The 24,957-nt window shown below is 49.3% G+C and overlaps 2 long non-coding RNA genes across 2 annotated transcripts; one reads left to right on the plus strand and one right to left on the minus strand.

Moving 5' to 3' along the window:
• Positions 1-624: 624 nt before the first annotated feature.
• On the plus strand, positions 625-5,424 carry LOC118178039. The gene is made up of 2 exons (XR_004756021.1): positions 625-1,510; positions 3,410-5,424. It is a non-coding gene; the product is annotated as an uncharacterized LOC118178039 (long non-coding RNA).
• Positions 5,425-9,470: 4,046 nt separating this feature from the next.
• Positions 9,471-11,940, minus strand: LOC118178048. Its single transcript, XR_004756030.1, has 3 exons — positions 11,620-11,940; positions 9,732-9,949; positions 9,471-9,603 (listed from the first exon to the last, which is right to left on the minus strand). It is a non-coding gene; the product is annotated as an uncharacterized LOC118178048 (long non-coding RNA).
• Positions 11,941-24,957: the final 13,017 nt, after the last annotated feature.

Below are 24,957 nucleotides of genomic sequence, written 5' to 3' on the forward strand. Positions count from 1 at the left end.
ATTAGTTTACAAGCTTTCTAACCCCTTCCATGCTAGGAGTGCCTTCTGACTGCTGGAAAAGAGTTGTAGCCAAGGAGCCTCTGCTCTTTTCCACGTGCTCCATCTCCCACTCATCCTGCACCCACCTTTCTCCCCAGACCGGACCCCTCCTTGCCCGATGCTTTGCCTGTCTTGAGGCCTCAGCACAAAGCCACCCCTTTCCTTCACCTGGCAAGAAACGAGGTATGTGATTCTGCTCTAATTTCCCTGGTATTAGGAGAGAAGCGGGAGCTTCTGTCAGGCCAATTCTCTTTCCTGATTCTTTACAATGAAATGCAGCAACAAGGGAAACATAATACTTCATTATACTACAATACGGTGAGCAATTTACATGCTTCTCTCTCTTTTTTTTTTTTAAAAAAAATTTTTTTTTAATGGTGCCGATGCACCTGAAGGTAGAAAGGAGCTGTAAAAATAAACAAACATGCAAGCACCAGGGTCCCTGCGGTCGGTGCCCTTGCCCTGACTCCCACGTGGGACAGGAGAAGCCCCAGAGCTGCTGGGGCAGCAATGCTGGCAGAGGTTGCTTTGCGTTAGCTCAGATGTGATCCCAGAACTCAGGTCCTTCTTCTGTCTCTCAAATGAACCACTCCTTATCCAGAATCTGGCCATGACTCAGCGGCTGTGGTGGGATCTTGTGTCTCACGTTAAATCAATGGAACTTCCTTGCATTGACAGGCCCTTGCCATTTAAGTAGACAAGAAACAGGTACGAATGGATGCTGCAGGTTCCTCCCGACTGTGAGGCATAAATCTCAAGGGAACAGCAGCAGAAAGGTGAAAAACTGCTGGAAACACAGCACAAGATTCAGGATTTATCTGGAGTTTTTCTTTTAGATGTGAATGACAAAATGATAGCAGCCTTCTTCCTGCCAAGGGTTAGCAATTAGTACGGCAAAAGGAAAAGGTAATTTGATGGTGAGTTTGGCAAGGAGCTCTTACACATGCCTTGATGTTGCACTGCTATTCTAAAGACAATAATGTATAAAATCACCTTTGACAATGCATTGCACCCTGGCAGTCCTTCCGGGAGATTTTTGCTTAAATAAGAGCCAGGCAATGGCTCCACCATGGAAGCTTGCTGCTTGTCTGTGACAGGCGAGGTCCCGCTTAAGCACACTGCACATTTTAAAAGTTTGTAAGCATTCTTGTGACAGTATAAAAATGGTTGGAGGGCATCAGATGCTAGGATAATGAGGTTGGTATAATTAGCCTTGATGGATAGGTAACGAGATAGAGAAGCATGGATGAGAATTAATAGATTAAACAGCCAGATTAACTACTACTGTTTAAACAGTGACTCCTGACCCAGCCCTCCAGCTGCGAGTGATCTGTCTCAGCTAGCTCTGCTATAAAGCTGCAAGGCAGGGCAGCCTGCCCCTTTCCCTTGTAGGTTGGTTACTGGAAGAAGGAATGCTAAAGTCATTACATCCCCTTCCCTCCCGTTCCAAGGGGAGGCAGGCTGTGCTGCTGTGAGTAGAAATGTCATTTCTGAAATGTAATTTGGCTGGAGAACGCTGCAGGACAACAGCAGCTGTAGAGGCAAATCCAAATAATGCTCAGCACTGTAATTGTGTATGTTTAAAAAAAAGAGAGAGAGAAAGAAAGAAAAGGGAGAGAGAGAGTGGTCTCCTCTCCTCTGCTGGGTATTACAGATGTAGCTGTCATCCTATTTCCTTCACTGAGTGGTTGTAGGTGTTCGGTGCTGATACTCCTGGGTGTTGTACAGAGATTGGAATATAATTTCTGATGCACAGAGGTCAAGCTGCGCGGCTGTACAGGCAAGCCGTGGGTCTGACAAGGACTTAGCAAGCTCAGAGCCTGATCCAAGTCCCTCAGCAAGGACGGCTGGGCTGGCTTGGATGTGCCACAGGGGGCGAGGCGCAGCCTGGCAGTGCCGCAAGCAGGATCTGGGAGGCTCCTGGGTGCTTCCCTCCACCCTCAGCTTTATCTCCACGTGGGTGTGCAGCTCACAGGGCCCTGTCTGTGTCTTCCTCTTGACCCTGTGCGTCCTGCCCTTGTGGATTTGGGACTAAATGCCTAGGAGGTGATGGGACCAAGATCCCTCCAGTCCCTTGTCCTTCCCTGCTGGAAAACACAGCAAGGGGCTCACGTGCAGGTTGGTCCTCGTGTGCTCCCCACCTGCTGCTGTCACCCCCAGATAACCTCTCTGTGGTCTGCTGTACAGACTGCATCACCTGTGAACGTCCAATTCTAGCTGCATGCTAAAATTCTGTTAAATCACTTAAGATGCTTTGCAGCAGAAATATAATATTGTTTTACTGTGCCCTAAATTAGATGGTGTGCTTTATATAGACATTAATCAATACATGAAAGAGACACCATTAGGGAAGACAGAGTTCTTAGCTTTTAAATGAACTCTTTGCTGTGTTACATCCCAGATTGTGAAAATTGAAATCAATTTATCAATCTAATTTTCTTTTCACAATTTATGCTTTTATTTTTCAATTCACTCTAATCAGGCAGCAGAGCTAAAGAGCAACAGCTTCTGCGTGCAGTCAATGTCTTCTTCCAGGTTTGCCATGAATTCACAGTAGGCTGCTCCTGTTTGTGGCAGGGGATACGCTCTATTAGGTAGGATACAAAAGTGATATTCTCTTGTGCTCTGTGATCATTAGAGATTTTGTTTTCTCTTCATTGTAATGCTGAATTATCCCACTCCAGTAATGTCATCCAACTTTCCTAAATTATTCATCCTTTTCAACAGGCTATGGGAGTCTTTCACTTCCTATCCTATGCTACTTTGCAGCAAATAAACAGTGGTTGCAGAGATGGCTGTATTTCAGCAGCAAAGGAAGATCTCGATAGATCTTCTCATCCTTCACGGGAGGTACTCTGAGGTTCGGTTAACTTGTGCTTGTGAAGCAGCCAGAGCCTCTGAAGGATGGGATTGCTGTGAAGAAGTGCAAAGCGTTCCTATTATAGGCTGAATATTTCCTTCCAAACATATTAGCCAGGTAATGCCCAATGGTGTTTTGCCATTCTGCACTGTTCCAGCTTTTGGTTTCTTCAGGTAGTAAATGCTTCCTGTTTCTAACAAGCTGGGAATCTGATGAAAGCATAGAGAAAACAACCAAGCAGCAGAAGAAACAAACTGTGCAGAAAGCAGTATATTGCTCCTATAGGGTATCTTCAAGTTTGCCTCATAATGATCCGGCAGCTGTGAATCTATACAAACTAGCAATGTTCCAAAGGGCTGTAATTATTAATCTGCTAACGCAGACACAATATACTCAGCCTTCCTCTCATCCTCTCCTAGGAATGGAAAATAATGCTGTAGTGGCAATTACCTTAATGCAATTATCTCAAATGTGAAATTTCATAACAACGCTTCATGTCCTGGTTTTTAGAGAACGGTAAGGAAGCAGGGGCTCTCCCAGAACTGCTGTGCTGCTCTGCTTCAGCTTTGCATCTCGTCAACCCACACGTCCTCATCTCCCGCTGCTGCAGGGAGCCGGCTCGGGCAGCGGCGGTGGGCGAGGAGGTGCAGAGCTGCTCCATGCCGGTCTGGCCAGCGCTCGTCCCTCCCAGCCAGCGTTTTAGCTCCCGAGCAGTGCTCAGCGCCACGGGTGTTAGAAGAGCTGTGTTCTGAATAAGGATTCCTGAGATCAAATAGCATCATATGAGCAGTCGAGGCAGAGCTCACCCCAAAAACTGAATAGACGTAGCTTAGGTGAATTTGTCTTGCTTAGACACAGCTCTTTGTAGCCGTTACCGAGGATAAGGAAAATATAGGAAGCCATCCTTATGGTAATCCCTGGGTTAATGGTAAGCATTAACGAAGTGATTCCTCCAGCCTGCAGAACCCATAGCAACCAGTCATTAAGGACACTCAGCGTGAGGATCCAAGCTAAAGAAAGAAAGTTCCTTGAAACACTTGCACACGCACATACCAATCAGACAAGAAAATGTTCCGTAATTTGTTCAAGACAGACTTGAAGACTACTTCAGTGGCCCCATCTCTGAGGAAGGAAGGAACTAATTGCAAAAGGATTTTTAAAAGAAAGATTGTAACTAGCCCCAAACAGTGAAATGGATTTTACTTCCTCTGCTCTGATAAATATTTAATTATCAAATGTAATGCGAGGATTGGGTTTTGTTCTTGGTTGTTTTGATAGGCTTTTGTTTGTTTTTATACATACATTTATTTATTTATGTTCTGCATTTCCATTGCGACTGACATTCTTGTGTGGCATCTTCAGGCTGATATCTCTTATAATTAGATGGAATTGTCTTTTCATAACGCTAATCTGAACTGACTAATTACTCAATGAATATTTAGCTCCTTGCACAGGCAAACAGTAAGCAGGGAAGCAGCCCTCGCCGCCTGCCTGGTTCCCGGCTAACTCCGCTGAGAGCACGGGAGGGCTGCGGGCATGGGGCCGAGGTGTGGGTGGTGCTGGGTGCCCCCCTGCTGGAGTGGCACCCCGAGACCTCTGCAGAGCTCAGCACCCTGCCTCGTCGCTCTCATGGCCTCTGTTCCTCTTTTCCTCTCCCCTCCTGGTAGAATCCTGCATGATTCCTAACATTTCATTTTTTAAAATCTCATCCCGAGGATGTAATTGCTTGAAAGCGTTTATTTACTTAAGGGACTCTTTACTGAAAACTCCAGGCTCTTGACTACTAATATCATACATTTACGTAATTGTGTAATTAGAAATCAAATGACGAATGTTTATTTAGGCTCCATTTTTCACTCATGCCTCCAGTTCTCCCCGTTCCAAGTGCGGCACGCTGCTCCGGGCTGATTTCTGCTCTTCTGTGCTCTTGAGCACATGGCCTTTTGCAATATCACCCTCTCTCCAGCTCAGCAACCTTGCAAATGCCCACACTTAATTCCTCCCTGGCCCCTACTCAAGGCTGATGAATTATTACTCATGCAAAATCTCATTAAAATCATTGAGAATTTGCACAAATGAAGCACCCCAGGATCTGGCACAATAGCCCTACTCTGCTGCCTTACAGAGTCAGTATTAGAGCTGCATCCTTAGCCAACGTACATCACCATCGACGTATGCTGCTGGCTCTAACTAACCCCTACTCCATCCCACATAAACGGCAGTCTTCTTGTATCTCATTTCGTGCAGCAGAATTTTTCCCAGCAGGATTGATAACAATATAGCCTCGTAAATAATGTTCCCCAATGGGATGCTGTATTGGTGTCTGGCTATTAATGGTTGTATATTTTTCTTCATAATGTTCAACTGCCTTATTTATGATTAATGGGGCTCACTGTCTTTCTAAGGAGTAGTAGAATGGTTATTACTGGCTGGTTTGTTGTTTTTTAATATATATTCTTTTTTCAAATTGAAGTGTTTGTTACTGTTAAAGCCCTCTACTGTTAAAGGCGTCCTTAAAAGCAAAATGGGAATGTTTGTTTTTCAGTCTCTGGCCATGTGTGACACTTCACACGTACAGCTTGTTCCTGCAAAGGTGACTCCCTCCCCCTGCGTGCCTGCTGCATCCCTGGCGTTCCCTCTTAGAACACAAAATATTCTCAAAATGCATCGGCTTTGGGGGAGCCCGACTGTCGTAAAGCTTCAGCTTCAGTCAGCTGTGCCTCTCTCTGCATGAAGGTCTCTCTATCTGGCATTTGATGGCCCCAGCCTTATAAGTAGTCATAAAAATGTAAGGGCAACTGCACCTTAAGGTATTGTTTCCACATCATCTCTCCCTGATACATGCAGGCACGTTGCTGTGTGTTAGCAGCCGGTCCTGGCTGGGGATAAATGACTAGCATCGGTTGCAGTAAGTGGTACTGAAGGGAGATTTAAAGGTCTTCCCATCTTCACTCTTTACTAGAAGCTGTTTTGATGAGCACCCTCGATTACATCAGTCAGGGCATCTGGGCCAAAGCTTCAGCAGCTACAGGCTGCGGGTCTGGGTGCCAGCGGGCACCCCGTGGTGCTGGACGTGGGGAGGGAAGGGAGGTCCCCAGTACACAGGGCTCCCGCTGGGGAGGGTGCTGGAGCTGGCAGGTATGTTTGATGTTGGCTTTCATCGTTTCGTGATTCCCACTGAAACTACATCCATCGGTTAGGGACTCTGAAAGTGCAGGGGAATAAAACTCCTAATTTAAAACAGCCCCCAAAATGCCTTTTGGCAGCTTTATTGCGTGGTACGCACAAGAAAAGGAACAGATGCAGTTTAAGTTTCTGCTGCACACCGAAGCCACTTTGATAATTCCGTTGATAGCTTACAAAAGGTGCGGTGACGGGAGGTTTGTTTTCACTGAGAGTGAGAGCGAGGTGTGCCGCGGGGCCTTGTCGGGACCCGCCTGGATGCGTGCCTGAGCTCACCGGCACCGCGCGGCTTTCCTTGGAGCCCGGCGAGTAGGAGGAGGTTTGTGCCTGCAGGGAAACTGGGCCTGTGCATTTCCGTGGTGGAAATCGCAAGAGATTGTGTTACCACTGTGAGGGATGTTAACAGCCCTGCTGGCACCGTATCCCTATCAACGTGAGAACGGGGAGCTCGGTGTCCACCTCAAACCCAGTCCCCACCAGCATGGCTGAGGGAGGCCACAGGGAGCTTCCAACTGTAAGTGCTGGCTGCGACTCTGCTACTGAAATAATGAGATAACCCCAGCAAAACCAGTGGCAACCCTGCCAGCATCCCAGCGCCGTGTCCCCCTGCCCAGCAGATGGGTCCCCGCCGTCCAGATGTTGTCACCAGGAAGTCCTGTCAGGGGTTGCTGGCCAGGGTCTCGTTCTCGCCTGTCAGACTTGACATCTTCAGTGTATAATTAAATGCCAGGACGCGAGCAGCAGAGCAGGTGCATGCTAATGAGGAGATCAATTTTAATTATGATTTTAATTAAACACCCAATCCGGTAGGAAATATGACAAGCAGGCTAGAAATGCAAAATTTATAACGAGGAAAAAGAATGGCAAGAGAAAGGAGACAGAAACAAGGAGCGTGCACCAGCAGAGTGCTGGGGACGGCGCTGCCGTAAGGCAAAGCGGCTGCTGGGCAGGAGGGATGTCCTGCCAGGGCTGGGGGAGCCGGGTGGGCGCCCACGGGCAGGACAGACACGGGCAGGCAGCGCCTTCCCAGGAGCCTCACTGGAAGCAGGACACTGCCAGGTGTTCTCCAGGCAGTGCAAGGCACGGATGAAGCCCCTCTGGTTCCCCTTGTAAAGCATTTGCAGTTGCACTGACCCATCTAGGCGTTTGTTTACTGTAAGTGCACGGTACATGTGAGATGAAGGATGGGTTGGTGGTGGAGAGCCTGGGCTGAAATTGAGGGCATCTTGGTCCATTCCCTCCCTAATCAAGCCTGTGTCCTTCCCCAGTCTCTGCTCGCAGGTGAGGGATAACAGCACCTCCTGCCCTGGGCTGCAAGCCCTCGGGTGGGCTGTGGCTGCAAGCGAATTGCTCTGCTCAGCAGGATGCTCTCAGCACTGTCAGAAGACAAAAAAGAAGCTGGAATCATCTTACTGTTGCTGTAACCCGATGAAGGAAGCCTCATGCTCAAAAAAAATGTGTAATGTTCTGCTGTTGTTTTTCCCATCCCCATTCCCTGTGGGCCCTAGATAAGCCCGGTGGGCGGGCTGGGCAGCCCCCTGCCAGAACCCCCTTGGCGGGGGCAGGCGGTGCCTTTGCTGCCTGCTCAGCGGAGGCTGCGGTAGCTGGATGCGTGGCACTGGAAGCTGGGGACGATGCGAGTGCTCCTGTTTAAAAACAGATGTGTCGATTTAGGCTCTGTGGCAAAACACAGGAGGAGGGGAAATCGGCTCGATGGTAGCCAGCTGAGAGAGGAACAAAACGGAGAGGAGAGCCAGGGACTTGTGTGCTCGGGTAAACAATGGGGTGTGCAACCACACAGCAAAAATAAGCTACAAAGGGAAATACCACTAAATGGAGACCTTTGGCGAGATGCTTCACAGGCCCATGTCATGGGGGACTGTGGTTTTGGATCACCTTTAGGATCCCTCAGTGCACAACCCAGTATGTGTGACAGCTCTGGATTAAGTCCTAGGTGACCCTAGGCTGCGAGAGAGCAAATTCATCCCTGATTTCAAGTTTCCCCAGAGCAGGGAATCCCCCACTGTTCCCGCAGTTGATAATTTTCACTGCATTGCTCATCCAAATCCGTCTGGCTCCAGCTCTCAACATGTTGTCTTTGCAATAGCATGCCTTTAACCCATAGATTTGTGAGCCACTTCAGGCAGGTTTTTCTCTCCCCAGCACGGGCACAGGTAGACTGGAGTCAGCTCATTCTGTCGCTCCTGTCTTGTGCGTGCCCATCGGGCTCCCGAGGTGCAGAGGAGGGTGGTGGCACCCCTGCCCCGGTGCCCTCCCTGCAGGACGGCGGCATGGTCCCATGGAAGGACAGGAGGCACGGCACGCTCTGCTGGCACAAGGCCCAGGGAGAGGAAAGGCTGCGGTAAGTGCCGACTGTCTCGTCAGCTAATCAGAATTGAATGCTCCCGATTATGTATTTAACGTGAGTACAGATGCTGGGAGCGGGGTTTTTAAGCTCATCAGTTATCTGAACTCGCCCCTGGGCCCCGTCCCTCCCTCTAGTCTCCCCTTGGCTCTGCAGAGATATTGATTTTGCTGTTTTTCACTATTACATATTATAAATTGACTTCAGCAACCCTTTTCCCTAACTAATGAGGCCATTAGCGATAGGGCGTGGGCGGACAGGCGGCTAACCCGAGATCAATCAGACGGGGTATCAGTCTGTGCCGCGAGACAGCCGCAGGTGTGGGCCCCACAAAATGCAGTGCAGATGGTACCCGGTACCCGCTGCCTCCCCTGGGCACGTCCCTAAGGGGTGCCACAGGGAGGGGTGCGAGGACTGGGAAACCAAAGGGCTCGATGTGTGGATGCCGAGGCCGAAAGGAATTTGAGGTGGCTGTCTGGGAGCGTGCCATTTCCCAACGCTCTTCTGCAATTCTCTGCACTTTTCCGTGTGGTTTGGCTCCTGGCCTTGGACTCTGAATTAGGGTGAATTATGAGGAGCTGTGAATGGAGCCATTTGGTTGCAGCAAGCCCTGCTCCCGACCTTCCCTGAAACAAGGAGGCTCAGAGGCAGCCCCGGCGGGGAGAAGGCAGCGTCCTTCCGCAGCCCCGACCAGCCACTCCCCTGCCGGGCCCGGCTTTTGTTTGCTGGCTTGAAGCTTGCTTTGTGGATTTCTCCCTCCCGTTTAATTAGCTGCTTTGAGAGCTCAGGCAGGAACCGAAAAGCACTGGCCTGTGTTTTTTACATAGCATGAGAGCCTCCCTGCATTTTTACCTTTCACCCTCTGGAAATGTCAGAGCAGCAGGGAATCCAAGCTGCTTTGTTGCCTCTACTGTTTTAATAACTTTATGGCTCGCAGTCCTCTGGTGGCCTGTTCTGCCCACCTCCCTCTCGGAAGAGGAGAGCACGCAGGGAGATAACAGCCCATCTGATGTAGAGGAGGCAGGGAACAGGAGCACCACATATATCTTTAACCCTGTGCGTCGGTTGGGTCATTTCATTTAGGCAGTAAGGTATTTTCTGCTGCCTGAGCAGCAGAGTCCCATGCACTTTTCACACACTGGCCCAGTAAATCATTCTGGCCCGATAAAAATGAAAGGGACGGTTAGTTACTTATCTGGGTCTCAATTTAAAAGCCCGCAGTTAAGGGGGGAGCGGGTGTGCGAGGAGGGAGGGGGCTGGCGGGGAGCGGGGCACCTCGCTCACCTCTGGCAGTGGGTGATTGTTAGAGCTGAGCCACCTCTGGCTGCAGGAAGCAATTTGTCTCCGAGAGGCTGACAGGGGCTCCTTTTTTCTCCACTTACTCCTTGCTCAGAAATAAAAGGGGCATCCGCTCACATGAAAAGCAGGGAAGGCTCCAGGTTTCCCTTGTAAGGTCTCTCCCAAGCTGGCACAGACTGGCAATTTGTACAAATGACACTTCCCTGGGAGGGAAAAAAAAAAGGGGGGAAGAAGAAGAAAGACCCACCCCAGCTTCCAATTTGTGCCTCATCAGTCTGCTCCAGCTCCTCTCTTCTCCTGACTTTCAACCTAATTTGTGATACTCTGGCTCTGTTCTCCATCTCCCCAGTGGCTACCACTGTCAAAACAGGCCAGCCCTTCCCTGGCAAGCAGCGATGATCGCAGGGACAAGTGGAACTGCCCCGACTGCTGGGTTATTCTGCATCCTGCCGAGGCCGTGCTCCTGCTGGTCCTGAGCGAGGCACTGCCCGTGATGGGGACCCAGCCCTGGCATCAGCACTTGGCCGTGCGTGGATGCCCAGGCCAATGAATCCACATTAGCTCTCAAAGCGGATTAGTTAAACCCTAGCAAACTCCTTTGTGGGTGTTTTTATTCAGTATTAGAGTGGTTCTAATTCGATTTATCTTAATTCACTTACAATTTGCGTATAATTAAACTACAGTGAACCAAGGGATCTGATTTACCCAGCACCAGTGAAATCTGATGAGGACTGTGAATCAGCCATCTCAGTTCACTGCACAGTGTATTAATATAAATTGAAATCAATGGTGTTTTACATTAATGCTTTCTTGAATGTCCATATACGTGCATGTCTGGAAGAGAGCACAGAAGGCATTTGTCTTCGGGGAAAAACACCGACTCCTCTGCTTTGTGCTCATGCCCAGCACCCAGGATCAGCTCTTGGGCTTCTTACCCATTCTCCCTATTTCCCCATGTCTTCCAAGAAAATGCACTATCTGAAATTATCTGAAGTTGCCCATTTAGCTGTTGTGCTGCAGGTGAAGGGCTAGGATGAACCCAGCTAGAGAAACACTCTGGACTACGAGGGCAGACTTCTGGGCACCCTGGGCACAGGAGCCTCCCCTCAGCTCCATTCAGAGCCAGATGCTGGGAAACAACCCTTAAATCCGGAATTACCGAGTCCAAAGCGATGGGGCGTTTGCATTTAGATACCCTCTCGCACTTGAAACGACAAAGCCAAGCACCCTGTTGTTGTAAGTGCCATAGTTATAACGCACGCCTGTAATAACCAGGCGCAGAGAGAGCGAGGGAAAGCGTGTACCTGGATCTGAACAGTATCCTGTCCCCGCAGATGACCACGGATTTCTTTGTCCGGCACGCAGCTGGCCTCCCTCTCGTCACCGTGTTTGTCTGGCTAAACGCTGCTGCAAAGAAAGCTGATTGCCGGGCAGCGAGCTCCAAACCCTCCTGGAAGAAGCAACAGAAGCCTCTGATGGGGAAAAAAAGGAGGTAGGGTCCTGCTCCAAGCCCCGGTCCCAGGTGCTGCGCACCCACCGCCGGCCGCCCCTCCCCAGCCCGGGGCCTGCCCAGAGGCGAACGTTTGCTTTGGTTTGTAAAATGATCCATGTAATTAGACAAAAGAGTTAAACGGAAGGATTTATTCCTGCAAAAGTGTCTCCTAATGGCACTAACACCTGACAAAAGGGGGTCATTATCACAAGATAATGGACCTTGTCAACATTAAGCTCTCTTAGGACGCAATTCAACACACTCAATTATCTTCTAATCAGGGCCATTTTGTCAGAGGTTATTGCCCTAAGGAATCAATTAGATTATATATACGTCATTAATATTTTATGGAAAAATCGTTCGCACGAAAGTGTTAAATACCTTCGCAAGGCTCCTGCCCGCCCCCGGGGCAGGCGCGCGGGGTGCGGAGCGGTGCGGGGCGCCCCGAGCCGGGCTGGCAGCACCCAGCCCTGGTGCTGAGCCCGGGGCCCCAGCGCCTTCGGGCTCCGCCTGCATTCACCTGAGCTCCAGCGCTGCCTGCGGGTCCCTGTCGGTCCATGTCGTCGGCCCCCGGGAGGACGCGGCCGGTAGGGCTGCTCTCACATGCCCACGTCCCGCCGGCTCTGAAGTTATTTTAATGCTCCGAGTTACATTTAACTCAAGCCATAATAGTTTGGCACTTAGAAACCTTTCTGTTTTATTAAGTAAGGCATTTGGATACTTGCAAGTGAAGCTAGTTGGAAAATGTAGCTGCAGAAAATTGCAGAGAAAGTGATTTATTTTCATTAACCTTTTTTTTTTTTTTTTTTTTTTTTTTTTTTTTTTTTCTCTCTCTCCCAGAAAAACAGTTCTCTGCCACCTGGCCATTACCCGATTCATCCAGTACATCTCATCTCCTGGACTGGAAGCTCCTGGAGGCAAAGCCGTCTATTCACCGTGTGTGGGCACATCACCTGCTGTAATGGGGCTATGACTAGGTAAAGACTTCTAAAAATGCCACCTCAGTGGAACCGTTACAATAATTATAATGATTGTACAGGATGCCAAATGTCCTTAACATCCAAAGATTTCAGTTCTCGAGCAACATCCATTAAAATTAATCCCTTTGGGAGGCTTTTTCCAAATACTTCTTTGGTGGGTTCATGCTGTTTTCATTCTCTCAGGTGGATTTTCGTGCTGGTAAAAATACAATGTAAAGAGTGAACTTAATATAAGGAAAATAAGTATAATAACCTAGTAGCGTTACAAAATGTTGCGATATTCCTGCATCATCCAAGATTTCTCTGTGTAAATAAATAATTCAGCTTCTCATTGCCCTGTTCCCTGGTGATATCGCCCTCCCACACTCCTACGCCTGTTGCAGCGTGGCACCTGTCGAGAACCTGAACTGCGATGCTTACCAAAATCTTGTCCAGCTCTTTGTTCCCTCTGATGGACTTGTCAGAAGCCCTCTCAAAAGAAATAAAGCTCCTTAAGAAGCAGCAGTACAGTCTAAGGCAATGAGCTCTTTGACATGTGTTTGCAGGTCCTCCAGGCACCACAGTGCAGAGCGTGTTCCAGGAGTCAGAGGTGCAGAGAAACCCCCCACCCCACTCCGTATCTCCTCTTCCCGCATCTGATCTCCTAGATGCAAAAGGCAAGTGTTTCACATTAATGGGGATTGACATACGGTAGGATATATTTTTAAAGTAGTTCTTCTCATTCCCTAGGCAGTTTTGATGTGAATATTAATATTAACATAATTTCATGATGATTAGAGAACACAATTAGGGGCTATTAATAATGACACAAATAATGACATTTAAGGCCTCATTTTCATGTGAGTAATACTCTGTCTGGTGGTATTTAAACAGCTCTGTCTAGCACAATTACTGCGGTGCCAAGGTGCAATCGCATAATCGCAGTATCAATCATGCAGCTCCTTGCCAGCTCCTGCCCCCTGCAAAAAGAACTGGCAGTTCAGTGTCTCCCATCACCTGCAACGAGGCTGGAAGGGACGGGGATGTCAGCGAGCAGAGATGTTGATGCAGAAGAGTCTGGAGAAACTCTGACAGCGTCACAAAGTCAGCAAGCTGCTCCTGTGAGAGGCTGCCTGATGGGAGAGGGTATTGCCATCTAACTACATCCATAAGCGTTACCATCAACCTCTGCTCCCCTGAGCACAGTCACAACACCAGTGACCCAGCAGCTCGTGTTGTGGCAGGTCACAACTAGAACAGCACGGAGAAGTGATAGGCCAGCACCGTTTGGAGGCTCGGGGGGGCAGGATGGCAGTTTTCCAGTTCCACCCCATCTGGGAAAGCTCCGTGAGCTGACTTCTATTCGTGGTCTGCAGGGCATCCTCAGGCAAACCCCTCATCTCCCTGAGCCTTACTTTCCCCAGCCTTGGGGATGAAGAAGGAAAACGTTGCTGTAATATTAGTATAGCGCTGTGCCTGTAACTTGCTGTTATCCTGCTGCCATTCTGACTGTAGCCTCCTATCTGCCTTGCTCTCAAAAGCTCCCATTTCACTGAGAATTCCCCCAGCAGACCCTGTGAAATGCCATGAGAATCCCATCTGATCTTCCCTGTGATCTCCAGGAGGCTGTCTCCCACACCCGACTGCAAAATCACCCCCTAATGGACTTGTTCCAGCTTAACTCCACTGAATTCGGGCATTGAAAACGCCCCATTTCTTTTACAATACGCTCACCGCCAAGATCAGCCCTTGAAAGTGGCCATGCTGTGCTAATGTGAGTTAATGGAAACCTCTGAATCAATTTTTTGCTCCCTGAAGAAAATCCCCCTGCTTTATGCAGCAAAAGCTGTAATACTGAAAATGGCTTCAGATTTTTGATAGAGAAGAAGGGGACGGGGTGGAAGGTGTGCTGTAGCTCCACGAGGGGTCAAGTGCGGCTTCTCGGGCTGCTGGCTGGTCTCACGCGGTGCCCCCCTGGTGGCACCATTCTGTCCACGTCTGGGGGGCTCAGAGGAGGTGTGCCTCCTCTCACCTGGCAGAGGATGGTGGTTCTGGGGTAGCAACCACCTTCTCAATTACAAATCCCATGTATCTGAAACCCCAGATGCACAGAGGCAGATGGCAACGCAGGGCTGTTGGTTTTCCAGTCCCAGATAGGACCACGTGCAATGCCAAGCTCGCAGACCATTGCCCCCAGCCATCCCAGGGGATCTCCCAGCTGCACGTAGAACCTGGCTGGGCTGGGGCGTCCCTCTTAGACACTGTAATTCATTATTGACAGAGGAGGTGAGTGATTAAACTACCCAGGCCCTCCTTCTTCAAGTCCTACCTACCAAAGTCTGACGGTCTCACAGGAACAGCTAGAAGAAAGTCCTGAAAGATCCTGGTCTTACGCGGTGGCCAAAGCTCCACAAGCTGCTTAGGAGCTAAGGCTGCATTTTGCTTGGATCCTGGCGTGACTGTCAGTGCTACAAGTGTGTGCGTGCAGGAATCCCCCAGGCAGCGGATGCAGAAGTGTGCTCCATTTGTTAGGCATTATGTACACCTATAATTCACACATACAACACGCTGCAATAAACAAAGTATTTTCATTAAATTCTTAAGACAAACAGCTTCAGGCCATCCTGCATCTCAATGCACATACAAACATCTCTGTAAAATTCTGCTCATTCAGACTTAACATTTAATTTCACAGAGAGCATTTTCATACAATCAGGCACTCAATTTTGCATGCAGTCTGGTGCCTGCAGTTACTTTGCAAGTGCAAATGCTCACGTATGGACCTGGAAAGGAGGCACTCAAATTTTATCAGCCTGATTTACAGGCAAAAATGGGTAGCTTTTGAATTGAATGGCTACCAGGAATGGAAACATCTTTGCAGGCAGCGCTCTCAGACCTCTTGCGATTTGCAGGCCAAGATTTCCAGAAATCATCGTGGTTTCATCCCCTCTTAAGTTTCTCAACTGAGACAGATTTTTGGGAGATGTGTTGCTGAGAATTTTGTGAAAACGTGGTTTGCTTGAGGACCTCTCCGTTTGGACCCCACAAAGACAAGGAAGGAGTCCTTTTCCCTTTCCTGCTTGTTTTCAAAAATACCTTAAGTCCTTGCTGAGGCTGTAGGAGATGTTTCAGAGGTCGTGCACCTGTCTCTGGACAGGCTCTGCTGCCGTGCTCAGTGCTGGAGAAGAGCAGAAGCAGTGTCAGAGGGAACAAAGACCAGAAATCAGGCTGGTGGTTGGGCAAGGCAAGGAGCATCGCACTTCCCAAGAGAGCACTCCCCAGAGCTGGTGCTTGTGAAGCAGGCAGAAGATCACCCTGGAGAAAAGCAACCCCTGCCGGGTTCCCAAGGCTTCCTCTTCAAACCCTGCGACCTCCTGACACCTCCTGACAGTGCAAAGCCAGCCAAGGCCTTCTGTTCCCCCCAGTGAAGGCAGGACTGCTGGTGGGAGGGGGCAAGGCTCTACAATAGGCAGCAAACGCCACCAAGCAAGCTATTAAACTTTAATCAAACAATGCAGAAGGCTACAAAGATAATACTAAAATTTAATGAGCCAGTCTTGTTGGCTTCCCGGAAGAACTGCATTACAGTAAATGTGTTGCTCCTGAAAGGGGTCTGACTTTCAGATATCATCCGCAAACCCTCCCCAGTCTTTGTTCACCAGAAGAAACGACGTGTGAAGTAGTTCATTACGGCTGGTTAAATGAGTTTTTTTTTTCTCTCCCTCCTCCAGATACCAATTGTTTCTTTTCCTTTCTCATCTCCCTGCAAGTTATTTATTCCAGAATTTTGTCTGCTGCTTTAGAGCACAGAAACTGAAAGGCCTCTCAGTCCAGCATAAATGCAGACCCTCTTTGAGTAACTGGGATGTTAAATTGGTTTAGTCAGCCTGCCTCAACCTGCAGCGATCTTTTCTCTGGGTGCCCCTTAATCCTGCTAAGGGGTTCAGTCCCAGTTTCCTCCCAGCCTCAGCTACCCTACTCCCTGGTGCCCAGGAACACTTACTGCAGTCCTCGAGCAGGTTCATGCTGGCACGATGGTAGTGTTGTGGCTCAGCTTCACTGCTCTGGGTTCTTTTAAAGCACAAAAACAGCTGCTAAATCTAAACTTTATTTTGTTCCCTACCTTGCAGCTTGTGGGATGCAAAGGTAGCAGGCTACATTAGAACAGCACTGAGGGAGAGAGGGGAAAACATGAATGCAGATTGTGACGGACATAGCGGCCAAACTCCTGGGTGGGCCTGGAGGTGGTGGGGCGAGCATTTCTCTCACTGGGGCATTTCACCCCCCCTCCCCCCCCAACACTGCATTTGCCTCCGTTCTTCCCCAAAGATGTTGGGGGTTCCTGTAGCTGTGCTGCTGAGTCCAGCATCCTACTGCTGTGGTTAACCAAGAATCAGCACACAGGTTTTGGATGGGTAGGAAGGAAAAACACAAAACAAAACTTTTTTTTTTTTTCTCCAGCTGAAAACATGTTCTCCCTCCCAGTTTAGGATGCAAGCAGCATAGCATCCAGAACTGCACAGCTGCATGGAGCAATTCAAAAATTGTCTTGTTGGACTACAATGTGCCAATTTTTCAAATTTACAGCCATTTTCAGTATTACAGCTTGTGGCACTAAAGCCAGGAGGATTTTCTTCAGGGAGCAAGAATTGATTCAGAGGTTACCATTACTGCATGCTACCGCAGCATGGCCTCTCCTGGAGCTGCTGTAGGGTGGGAGGCTTTTAAACACTGGAAGGGGGAGGCTTCTGTGACCAGATTGCATGGACCTCAGGGCAGAGAGATGATGCTCGGATACTGCAGGAAACAGGAGGGCAGAACAGCCAGTCGGAGCACCCCGTCTAGACTGAGCAGGGTTGGCAGTGTTTCCCGCACCGTTTTAATATGCCTAGTTGAACTCAAGGCTTAGGAAAGTAAATTAGTCCTTGGGCTGGAGCCAGGTCCGTGGTACTCTTGTGCTCTGCTTGCAGCTCACAGAAACACAGTTAATTTTGGGACTGACTGCAGCGATGCTTCAGGGTAATATGCAAGGGGGTGACAGGTGGGGCCCCACGAGAACATAGGCAGTGGCTGCGCTTCAGAGTGCGTCTGGCCATGGGTGCTTTGGCTGCACTTCCACTTGCATTCCATCCTCAGTTTATTATATGAAAGGAAAATGTCGTTCACTGCTCTGCTGAGGCGGGGTTTCCCAAAAATCCCCTTCAAAAGCATTTCTGGGCAGTTCCTGGCCCAGCTCAGAGCTGCTGTCATGATGAGCAGCGCCCACCGCCGCCAGCAGCTGTGTCTGGCAGGATGAAGCACCGTGGCGATGCCTTTCACTGCCGGGCCATGAAACCTGCTTCCGCTGCTGTGGGCTTTTCTCTGTTTCCCTCCCCAGCTTCCCATCACCTTGCCTTTATTATTATTATTTAACAAATATTTGTTATTATTTGCATTTCATTATTACTCCTGGTGAGACGAGCTCTGCTCTTGCTGTGCAGGGGCTCTCTGGGGGGCTGCAGGGCAGTGCTGGGGGCAGGTGGGGCAGGGCAGGCTGATGGTGGTCACCCCAAGGGCTTGCAGCTGCGTGCTGCTTATAGTGGCCATACAGTGGGGTGGGGGCTGCTGCCCTGGGGGCTCTGTGGGCATTCAGTGGCCCCACCTGCCTGGGGAGATGCTGGGCTGGGAGGGGGAGCTTGTACAGCTAAGTGCTGACAGGACGTCGCTGTCAACACGATGTTCCGCCTTGATGAACCTTCATATATAAAGATATTTAATGAATTAGTTAATTAATGACTGGAGTTTGATTGATGGATCATATGGAGTTCTCAGCAGGGTGAGCCTGACCCTGGGATATTGCTGCTGTTGCTTAAATGCATCCCCTCGCTGGTCCGAAGCACTCCGTGTTCTGGTAATTTGCATGCATTAAGTGTAGCTCCTTAATAGGATGTAATGTTAGTGAAAAGCCAAAAGCATAGCAGCTGTAACTTAAAAGACAGCCCCATTACTGCAAGCCTTATAATTAGGGTAAGAGGGAGACTTGTGCTGCCATATGTTAAACTCTTTTGAGGTTAATAGCTCTGTAAGATTTTGCAATTTAAAAAAATTAGTCTTGAGGAATGATGACAAGGCTCGTCAATGAGACTGTTCAAATGGGGGGCCAGGGATGCTCTGCCCTGCTGCAACCTCATCGCTCAACTTGCCAGGCTCTGGAGACGGAGATGCTTGCAGGCATCCTGTGCCCTGGGTCACTGCTGTCCTGCCTTCCTCTCCCCGAGCCCTTCTGTAAAAATCTTTATTTCTGTCCTCTGTTCCCCTTGCCTGCTATCTGTGCCTCCCCAGCTGCGCCCAGGAGGTGGTCGTGGCTTTGTTTTACCAGCTGTGGACGGTGTGTGTTAGCAGCCCTTCTCTAGCTGTGCTGCTTTTTTTGCAGCCAACTTGTTTAAATTAGACGTAACAGCTGATGCCTCGAGGTCCCTGGTCTAGTGTTTGGCTGATATGCTGGGGCGGGTAAAAATAACCCTTCTGCAGTACTTGTTCATTAAAGTCCTTGTCCTGTGTAATCTCTGGCAAGCGCCCTCTGCTTCAGGTAGCAGCGCCCTCAGCGAACGAGGGCTCTGCGGGGCTGGGCTGGGTCAGGGCTCTGTGTCGGGGGGAGCCCACTCCCGGTGCTCTGTGTTTTCCCCAGCCAAGTGGGGAGTCTTGTCTTGGTGGGGGCTGAGAGTCTCAGCTCTTGTGTTTTCCTCCATAGCTGCTTTTCTTCCTATCCTGTGCCATGTGGGCAGATTATTCTATCTTACTAGCCACACTTTCCTCATCCATAAAACTGAGACTAAAAATGCCCTTGTTAAGGGCATCGCAGGGCCGCCTGTATCTACAAGGGCTTTGAAGTCCTCTTGTTAAAAGGACCGTGGAAGTGCAAGGCATTTATTATTATTATTACGTGAGATGGGTGGCTATCAGGCAGCCGCCAAGCTCTGAGGTCTGCTATGTCCGCGGTGGGCTGGGTGCCAGGACCCTCGGAGCGCTCCTGATGCTCGTGCAGTTGGTGCTGGCAGCTGCTGCTGGTTGCCCAGGTGAGGAATTCTTTGGGCATTGGCTTGTTCACTCCTGTTGCTAAATGACTAGTAAATACTATTTATAAATAGTCAAGAGGAAAAGGATGGGATTACTTGTTTTGGGAAGGTTACACGTGAAGCTTTGTTGCAGAGGCCGCAGCAGGGCTGTTCTGCTTCGGCTGTGTATTGGTGCTAATGGGCCCACGTGGTAGGAGGTCAGGATGGATGGTGGTGCTGAGATCAAGTCGGACAGGCTTGCTAAATATTAATGTTCTCAGATACAATTGTGGAAGACTTTAAGGTCATCCTGAAATCATTTTAATAGTTTCCGTCCTCCCTCCCTATTAAAGTGTTTAATTGCTTTTTTTTTTATTTAAATGCATCAGGATTTCCTGATACAGTAGCCCTTTTGGCACACTTGTCCTCTTCAGAGGGGCTGGAGAAACTGGAAAAAAATAATATTGAAACTTAAGGTTATGGCTGTATTTGGGGTAAGATATGATAGTGTTAAATCCTTTCTGTCAGAGTTGGAGTATCACGGATTTGGGGCTATTTTGAGTATTGAACTGGGTTTCAGCTGTGTAAGTTCGTATTCCTTTCTTTCACTAGTTGGAGAAAGAAGCCTCAGCTTTTCAAGTACTTCAAGCTGCTCAATTACCTTTGTTTCTGGGATATTGCTTGTGTGCTTTCTGAGGAGTTCAGGTGCAAGACAGTTACAGATTTATGCTTGGGAGATGCACTTCTGGGGACCCCTAGGTGGTCTGACATCTTGGGCAGGGTTGTTTCAGTGTTGTATGGTACTTGGCATGACAGAGTCTGGGTCTGTTGTGTTTAGTGGCACCTATGTAGCTGATAAACATAGTGCTTGGCAGCCTACCCCTCAGGAACAGACAGCAAGCTGCCTTTTTCCCTCCCCCATTGTGTGCTTCAATGTCAAAGGCAAAATCACCATCTTTGGATCGATAGTAAAGCCATTAAAGTGGGTCTTCCATTTCTGTGTGTGATGCTGCTGTGTTCATCACTCCATTGGCAACTGTTTTATAACAAGTTCATTTCTTCTTGTAGTGGGAAATACTTCACTGTCCTGTCCTCATTTCTGCAGGTCGACCATGAGAGGGGTTGATCCCTTAGCAGAGAAGACTGGTTAGAGAGGTTTTTGGAGTGGAGTAGCTACATGGCTGCAAGTTTCCATCAGAGAGGAGGAGCTGCCAGCCTACAGCTTGCTCACGCTTCAAAATACAGCTGCACCTGGGGCAGCAGCAGTGCAAGAGCATGAATAACTTGCTTAGACTCCTTTTGCTCAAAGGGACTTACACATTTGCAAGCATATTCTAAAGCATGACTCTCCTACACAGGAGCATGAAAAGCCCTTCACTGCCCTCTTTCACATTCCTCTGAGAAAATCTGCCCAGGCTATCATGCTTACAGGGAGCAAGCTGGATTGGCAGGTTTGAGGTCTGGTACAGCCTATGGATCACTTCACTACCCATTTTATTCCTTGTTCAGCATCTGTAACTTGCTGATGCACAGAGCATGTGCAGTGTCTAGACAGCACCCAATGTATCACGATATGCTGAATATGTTTTCTTAGGTACCTTGGTGCTGGAACACCCTCAGCACCATATTGAGAACTGTGACTGGTCAGCTGTAACTGTAAATCTTATTTGTGCCATCCTTTAATTGTCTATATTGAGCAGGCATGCCAGGATGTTTTGGTCTTGCACTTCCCTTGGCTCTGTTCACTGGGAAGAAAGCTTAACCCAGCAGCTCATCTGGGTTTGCATCTACTTGGTCCCTAAGAAACATTTTGCAAGTTAGGTGGAGCTGACTTGCAACAGGTTTGCTGAAATCTGCCAGCTAGTATGTCCTCAAGCTCCAACAGGTTGTGCAGCTGGCAGAGCCGTGCTGGCATGGGGTGGTGTCCTCCCCCTGGCTATCCTGCCTCTGCCAGCACTTCCCTGCACGCAGCTTATCTCCCTGCACACAGCACCCGGTGCAGAAATCCTGCCCTCCCGGGTGGTGGGACCTGAGCTGCAGGCAGGGCTGTTCCTGCCTGGGGTACCGAGCTGCCAGCACCCTCCCCGGAGCTCCGCGATGCTCAGCATCCTGTTCCAGCAGCTTCTTCCATGTTTGAGGAGAACGGTATCTTAGTTGTCTGAAGAGACCCTACTTTGTAATAATTTCTGCTGGGCCTGGAATTTGGGTCTTGTTTCCAGCTAGTAGGAAAAATCAATAATGCTTAAATTATTCAATTAAAAGCACCGGCTGCCAGTTCCTCCTCCTCTGCGATGTGCCTGTCTCCTGCAGGCAGGAGCGCCTGCAGCCTGCGTGCCTCTGGCAGCCCGGCCCCTTGCACGCTGCGGGGCCCTGGCAGCGCATCCAGGGGGGAGCTGCTTGCTGAGGCTGCATCCAGCAGCCCGTGAATGCCTTCTTGTCCTGCCTGAGGTCTTGTCTGGGCTCCGAGAGGTTTTCACCAGTGGCAGAGATTTGGTCTGGCTGCAAACTTCTGGAGGAGGAAGAGGTGTGCATTCAAGAATGGTTCAGTGGTGCCTCATCCTGCTCTGAAGAGGTCTGTAAGGGCTTTGTGAGGTCTGACCTTCCAAAAAACCCCACTGGATGTGACAGAACCAGGGTACCCACCTGCTGCCAGTGCTGCTCCTGGACGTGGGCTGCATCCCCGCTGCTCTTGGCCTGGTGTAGCACAGCTGGGATGGGTGGGGGGACGTGGAGCTGGAGAAGGGACTGCTCCGGCTGAAGGAAAACTCATGTCAGGGACCTCGGACCTGCGGCCAGCACAGCGAGAAGCTGGCTGGTGGGTGACGAGTGAGGACAGTGAGCACAGCGGCAGAGAGCAAAACGGAAATCAATCTTCTGGCACTGGTTAAATAATGATTGTGTTGTCCCAACAGCAAAGATATACCCTTTGGATAGCGTGACAGAAAACCTTATGGATGCTGTCAAACATGCCCTTAGTTCCTACGGGCACATCGTTGATCTAGTTCCCTCTGTGAGGTGAGACAAATGACCTCTTCAGCTAGAGCAGGTCCGGTAGCCTCCGTCCCTGCCCGGGTGGTGGCGGGTGCTGGAGGAAATGGGATTTGCAGGGCTGCTTCTGGCCGGGATGTCCAGGCCCTGGCAAGCCACAGCAAGGCAGCCCTGGGCAGCTTCTTGGGCACTGAGCTCGTGGTGCTGGGGTGGGTGCTGTAATGCCTCCTGTCCCATTGCCTGTCACCTGTGGTCCTCTTTCTGTGCTCCTCCCCAGAAGCAGTGGGTAGCACTGGGTTACTCTCCTTGGGTGTCCCCTCCTGTGTCCTTCGGGCAGCGAGGGCGGCCAGGCCAGGCCAGCTTTCATTTAGCCCTGTTACCGTCTGCTTGCTATTATTCCTCACACCTCCAACTGGCATTATCCTGCCTATGCTGAATGCTGATGAGGTGTAAATACTGCTCTGATGTCAAACTTCAGCTGAATTGCCTCAGATACAGTATGCTGAGCAGCACTTTAGTTCACAGCCCTCCACGTGAGCTGGGGAAGGGGGGGCGTGTTGAATAATGCTTTCCCTATTTTATACCTCCTTCTACCAGAAGACTTCCAAGCCCTTTGCAAATATTAGCAAAGAAGGCAGGTGAGGATTAGTGTTCCTGCTTAACAGATATATAAAGCAGAAAGCTGTGCAGGAATGGCAGGGTCTGTGCAAGGCCATGCAGTCGGTGGGTGTTGGTGCGAGGACAAGGACCTGGGGCTCTACCAGGGCTGCTAGGACTGCTCCACCTCGGGGTGCTCAGGGCCACCCCCAGCTTGCTCCCCGACAGCCCCTCTCCTGCTGGCCTCATGATAACCTGTGTGCCCCTGGCTCTGTCAGGAGCTGAGCTTTTTCTTGCAGCTCTGCCTGCTAGCCTCGGTTAGGATTTTTGGAATGAGAGTTCCTTGGCATTTGTCCTGTAAGCAGCAATTAGGAGCTGCCACTCCTCGGTGCTTTCAGGTGTCCTGGAGGACAGAAGTGTCGGAGCAATTAACTCTCAGGCAAGCCCAGTGTCCTAGATACCTCCTGCTCTCTGTATAAAACACTGGGACTGAGAATCCTAAATACAGAGAAACCTGTCGTGTTTTTCCCCCCATGGTTTTGTTTCACTCTTTAAATTATTTAATTGATTAGCCCTTTCTTTTTATATATCCATGTTAAGCTGGTTTCCACAGTAACAACCAAAACTGGAACCCAAAGCTTGGAGTCATATCTGAGTAAATAATGCCAAAAACAGTCTTTGAATATTTAATCAAATTCACTGTCATGCCCCTTTTATCTTTATTTTCTGTGAATCTCCCACAAACAGATTTAATGGAAACACAAAAACAGTGGAGGACATCCTTCAGGTGAGACACAGGGCTGGGTGCAGACCCAACCATCCAGCCTTAGGTCTGCTGGCAAAATTGTTCTTGGGCAGAACAACTCCTCTGTGCCCTGTAAAGTACGTGTCTGTAAATGCATCCTGCTGTGATGCCTTTGTGCAACAACACAAGGCTGTTGACTCATGTTCAATTTGGGACCTGCTGTAACCCCGAGCTTTCTGCAGTCCTGGTTTTCTTGCAGTACCTTAAAGTTAATTAGATTCCCTGGACTTTTCGATCACACTTCCAGTTTATCAGAATCACAATTGATCCTTAGCTTATCCTCCAATGTGCTGCCAGCCCTAGCATGGTGTCATCTGCAAGTCTAATAATTCTTTCTATTCCATCACTTAGGTCATGAATAAAAATACCGTGTAGTGCTTGACCTCAGACCCCAGCAGTGTCCCTGGCAGATACATCCTTCTGTTTTGACAGCAGGCCATTTATAATGCTCTTTGCATACAGTAATTTATCCCCTGACATAAATGTATGTTCTGGTAACAGTTTGAATTATGTGTTTTTGCACCTCCAAAAAGTCATTCCTCCTGGAACAGTCCTGTGAAGTCAACTCTGCAAAGCAATGGTCAGCTCCAGGAGACCAGATAAACTGGAGACCCGTGGCTCACAAAGGGCCGGGTGACCTAAATGGGATGGCTCTCATCGAGCAGCACTCCTGTGAGAGCACTGTGGGACTGTCAGCTGTGTGCCTGATCCAGTTAGGCTTTCTCATCATGGTCCAGTGTCCTTACCTTATTTCACAAGGAACACACCTTGAAGTCAAGTGGCACAAATCAGAACATCGCAGTCTTAGGCACCAGTTGCAGTTGCTAAATCCAGACGGATTCCTCTCCACTAAGTCCTCCATAGTAGGAAAAAGGAGGACAGCAAGACCTGTAGCTTTGGAGGGGGAAACAACAAATCGTGTCCCAGATCTACCTTTCCATGCACAAATCAGTGCATGGTATTGCAGATGCAACGTCAGGACAAAGAATGTAGAATTTATTTGGTTGCCTGGAGCTGAGCTTAAAAGATGCTTGTAGGCACAGTCAGTGCTTGTAGCACTTTGTAAAAATCTGGCCCCACCCTCTCCCAAGTAAACGCCGTTAGTCCCAGCATCTGGCCTCGTAGACATGAATCGTAGCCAGGTAAGAAAGTATGGTTTGTTCTGCCCCCCAGATTTGAAAGAATTGAAGGGATTTATTTTTTAGAGAACCTTACATCAACTTTTCTTAAACAGAATTTTGAGAGGGAAAAGAGCCGTGGAAGGGGAAGAATTTCAACAAGCACTGTGTGTTCTTATTTCAAGTCAGACACAAAGGTGAATGTGGAGGCTGTTGCA

This window comes from Oxyura jamaicensis, chromosome 24 (genome assembly GCF_011077185.1).
Source record: "Oxyura jamaicensis isolate SHBP4307 breed ruddy duck chromosome 24, BPBGC_Ojam_1.0, whole genome shotgun sequence".
Lineage (NCBI taxonomy): Eukaryota > Metazoa > Chordata > Aves > Anseriformes > Anatidae > Oxyura > Oxyura jamaicensis.